The sequence below is a fragment of the Periplaneta americana genome, chromosome 4, assembly GCF_040183065.1.
Source record: "Periplaneta americana isolate PAMFEO1 chromosome 4, P.americana_PAMFEO1_priV1, whole genome shotgun sequence".
In the NCBI taxonomy this organism is placed as follows: Eukaryota; Metazoa; Arthropoda; class Insecta; order Blattodea; family Blattidae; genus Periplaneta; species Periplaneta americana.
Window position 1 is genome coordinate 202,631,721 of NC_091120.1, and position 4,867 is coordinate 202,636,587.

Below are 4,867 nucleotides of genomic sequence, written 5' to 3' on the forward strand. Positions count from 1 at the left end.
AGGAGAAAATTCACAAACAATTAGGGAAAACACGGGAATTTTAGTTGAAGCACGTAAAGAGATAGGTTTGGAAGTAAATCCCGAAAAGACAAAGTATATGATTATGTCTCGTGACGAGAATATTGTACGAAATGGAAATATAAAAATTGGAAAGTTATCTTTTGAAGAGGTGGAGAAGTTCAAATATCTGAGAGCAATAGTAACAAATATAAATGACACTCGGGAGGAAATTAAGCACAGAATAAATATGGGAAATGCCTGTTATTATTCGGTTGAGAAGCTTTTATCATCCAGTCTGCTGTCGAAATTCTGAAAGTTAGAATTTATAATACAGTTAATTGCCGGTTGTTCTTTATGGTTGTGAAACTTGGACTCTCACTGTGAGAGAGGAACATAGCTTAAGGGTGTTTGAGAATAAGGTGCTTAGGAAAATATTTGGGGCTAAGAGGGATGAAGTTACAGGAGAATGGAGAAAGTTACACAACACAGAACTGCACGCATTATATTCTTCACCTGACATAATTAGGAACATTAAATCCAGACGTTTGAGATGGGCACGACATGTAGTACGTATGGGCGAATCCAGAAATGCATATAGAGTGTTAGTTGGGAAGCCGGAGGGAAAAAGACCTTTGGGGAGGCCGAGACGTAGATGGGAGGATAATATTAAAATGGATTTTGAGAGAGGTGGGATATGATGATAGAGAGTGGATTGATCTTGCTCTGGATAGGGACCGATGGCGGGCTTATGTGAGGGCGGCAATGAACCTTCGGGTTCCTTAAAAGCCGTTTGTAAGTAAGTAAGTAATGAAAAATAGTCACATCATGACATTAACTATAATAATATTTCATTTATAATGTAATAATGTCATCAAACCACCTCAAGTTTTGTAGTTTTTAATATCCAATACACAGCTGTACCCAGAAAATTACACACCACAGAATCGAACCTGTAAATTATTTTTAGTACGTTAAGTTTTTAATAACAATTTAATTTAATTTAATTTGAGCTCTAAATATTTCAGCATTCTTGCAGATCATGGCCTTCGTGTAATATTGTTTACTGTAGTGTGTGTTTTGTTTTATTCTGAAATGCAATTAGCTAGTTCTCAAAACTGACGACAGATGGATTTTGGGAAATAGAAAAATTATGTTGAAAAATTGACATTTCACTGAAAACTACTATTTTTCTGAAAAACTTTGAGTTCCAAGCTTTAAAATGAGGGATCATTTATTAAAATTCGTTCAGCCGTTTTCCCATAATTTCCATTACCAATTCAAATTATATATATATATATATATATATATATATAATAAAAAATGTCTCATTAGAAGTTTCTTTATGACCGCCTAGTGTGGTATTATTAGACAAAATAGCCTACACTTTCAGGCCACAATAGCGGAATTTTGAAATTTCCTCAGTATCATATTTATAGAAAACACGTACAGAATTCATAAATTCATAAACCATAATTTACATGACTACAAATAGCAGTCAGTATAGTATCTAGTACCGTCAGCAGCACCTGCAGAAATTGCACTCCGGAAGAATATAAAGAGATGCAGACGTGTGATTGGATTAGGAGCGGTTCAGTGAGTAGAACTGTAAATTGTGATTTATCAAACAAAGACCGTGTGTCAAGTTTCAGGTTGTTTATTATTGTTATTATTATTATTATTATTATTATTATTATTATTATTATTATTATTATTATTATTAGCCTATTATATTTATGCAATCTTGGCTGAGATCGGTGGTGGGTTGGACACCCTGCGCCCGCATGCTGTGACCCCCATGCATCTGTGTGGTCCCGTTGTGTCCCAGGAATATGAGCAGCGTCGCCGGGATGCCGGAAGTGGATCAATCCTTCGCCCCCTCCCCGCAACTTGTATCTGTGGCTGGTCCCGCACCTTTCAGCATATTCAGCGCCAAATGATGGACAAGCACAAGAGGATTAAATCCCACAATCAAGTAACACATTTCAATCACTGGTCAAGTATCGTGCCTTATATGCCCTGCCACTTGTGCATAATGGCTAATAGCAAGGGCAGTTCCAGTCCTTGAAGTTTTGTTGTGGTAATAATAATAATAATAATAATAATAATAATAATAATAATAATAATAATAATAATATCTTCATCTCTATTCTTAAGCTGACATTATTAGGAACATTAAATCCACACGTTTGAGATGGACAGGGCATGTAGCACGTATGGGCGAATCCAGAATTGGATATAGAGTGTTAGTTGGGAGGCCGGAGGGAAAAAGACCTTAGGGGAGGCCGAGGTATAGGAGGATAATATTGAAATGGATTTGAGGGAGTTTGAATATGATGATAGGGACTGGATTAATCTTGCCCAGGATAGGGACCAATGGCGGGCTTATGTGAGGGCGGCAATGAACCTCCGGGTTCCTTAAAAGCCAAAAGTAAATAATAATATCTTCATAGATAGCCTGTTAAAAGAACGGTAAAGAAGAAAGTAAAATGATTCCAAATGATCTAAAAGTACTTCAAAGTATTAAAAATGAACAAAAAACGCCGAAAAATATAAAAATGACACATTAGTTCAAAAATTTAAAAAATGCAATATAAGAATTACTTTTTTACTTCGGAATATGTATTATATGACTTTCTTGTGTTAAATTGTATCGTACCTGGTCCAGTTCTGAGAATGACCCATAACAGGTCGAAACATGTTAACCAGGTACGATAGAATTTAACACAAGAAAGTCATATAATACATATTCCGAAGTGATACAGTGTTAAAAGTTGTGTAATCAAGATGTATACTTTTACGTTGATATTAACATATAAAGAATTTCTATATCAATAGGCATCGTTCTAATGTGAAAAATAAGATGACTTTTCATCGACATCCGCCCCCCTAAACATAACTTATTATTTCGACAAATGAGAAAAAAAAAAGTGATTTTGTATAGTTGTCATCATGGACTATTCAATTCGACCTGAATACATTTTCCGTACTGAATACGATCCCTGTTTTCATGCAATTTTCGTTACGTATTGAAAACGATCTGAGTACGGAAGCTGAAATTTCGAAAGTAGTTATGTTGGTTAACATGTCATCGACTTATTAGCGTGTTGGTCACTCTGTAGGCATTAGCTATAAACAATGTTGCGTTTTCCAAATATGGCGCATGAAAACTTAATATTCTGGCTGTTAATGAATAATGGTAATATGGACTTTTAGGAAAATACGAAATATTATGTTTTACAAGACTCTTTTTCAACATACATATTGTTGATAAAACAGCTGACACATCAAACAAATGACGATCGACCATGCGCTTAACGTATTGAGATCGTATTGAATACGATACCCGTTTTCATGGAACTCAATTCGAACTGAATACGATCCGATCCCACTTCTTTAGGTGTATCGACCTTGAGACTCAGATCGAATTGAGTCCCCGTTTTCATGGAGATCTCAATACGGTAAGTGTATTCAGATCGATCTGAATACTCCATGAAATCGTAGTATGTATATAATAACAACAACAAATACTAAGAACACAGAAAGTAATAAATAGCTTTATATTTCCAGACTGTGATTTAAAGAAAGAAATCTTTAGCGTCGAGGTTAGGAAGTAATGTACAGTATACAAATATACCGCAAGCAGTACATTAAATTAACTACTGTAAATAGTCATCTATTGTCTAGGATAGCAATACATGTACCAAGAGAGAATGTAGGACCAGTAAAACATTTAATATAAACTATGCTAGGACATGTTATTACAAGTACTCTCCACTTCTTAGAATCTGTTCCTTCTATAATAAACTGAGCAATATTGACATCTTTCAGGACAGAACCACACTCTTGAGAGAAATAAATACCGGTAGCTTTCAAAACACTCCATAAGTATTTTGCTAATAAATAGCTCTTTAACTTGTCTCTATATTGCATTTTTGGTCTCCTTTCTTAAATTATGTCATATCATATGACTTAATGTAGGCCTAATCCCTCATCATTTATTGTATTGTTGTTATTAATCTGTGATTAGTTATTTGCATTTCATCACTTGCGCTGTTACATTAATATAATCTAAGTTTTCTTTTATACTGTAAATACTTTTGATTTTGTTTACCGAGATTTTCATGTTATATTTGTTTGATATGTATTGTTGAGTAGTATTGGATTGTAACAGTTTAAGTTTAAATTACCATTATTACATGTATTACTGCTGCTGATTATCCTCGCTTTTCTCTACTCTGTAATTACATTGTGGAGTGGATGAAATAAATAAATAAATAAATAAACTTGAACTCTCTGCATTCGACGAATCGTACGCGACGCGCATGTGCTGTAGAACTACTTTAGTAAGCAACGCTCAGCTTCCATCCTCGGTAGTATAGTGGTCAGTATCCCCGCCTGTCACGCGGGAGACCGGGGTTCGATTCCCCGCCGGGGAGAACTTTTTTTTTTTTTCCTTATTACTTTGTATTTTTGTTATGATTAAGGCATTCAAACAAAATTTATATTTTATGCTATTTAGAAACCGATAAATATCGTGTACTTCCAGCCCGACCATGTCTTGTTCCCAACAATAATATTAATTTGATTCAGCATCGCAACAGCTAAGATGCACATCTTCAGCGTGGTGGGTGTTTGAACCTTTTCGAGGGTAGGGGTGTTTACCCGTTGTCAGATGTAGATACAGCGCTAAGAACGTCTCACTGTTGTGGAAGTAGCATTCCTTGTCATAAGCAAGTTTCGTCACACGTGAGTAACAGATCCAGATCGCATATAATAGATTTCTCAACCTAGGCTTTAACGGCAACAACTTTTATCAATTTCACTGTGCTGCCATCTAGCTACTGCACAAGAAGTCACGTCATAACTC

At 35.3% G+C, this 4,867-nt stretch overlaps 1 non-coding gene across 1 annotated transcript; it reads left to right on the plus strand.

The window, feature by feature from the left end:
• The first annotated feature begins 4,364 nt into the window (after positions 1-4,364).
• TRNAD-GUC (transfer RNA aspartic acid (anticodon GUC)) lies at positions 4,365-4,436 on the plus strand. Its single transcript has one exon. It is a non-coding gene; the product is annotated as a tRNA-Asp (tRNA).
• The last annotated feature ends 431 nt before the right edge of the window (positions 4,437-4,867 follow it).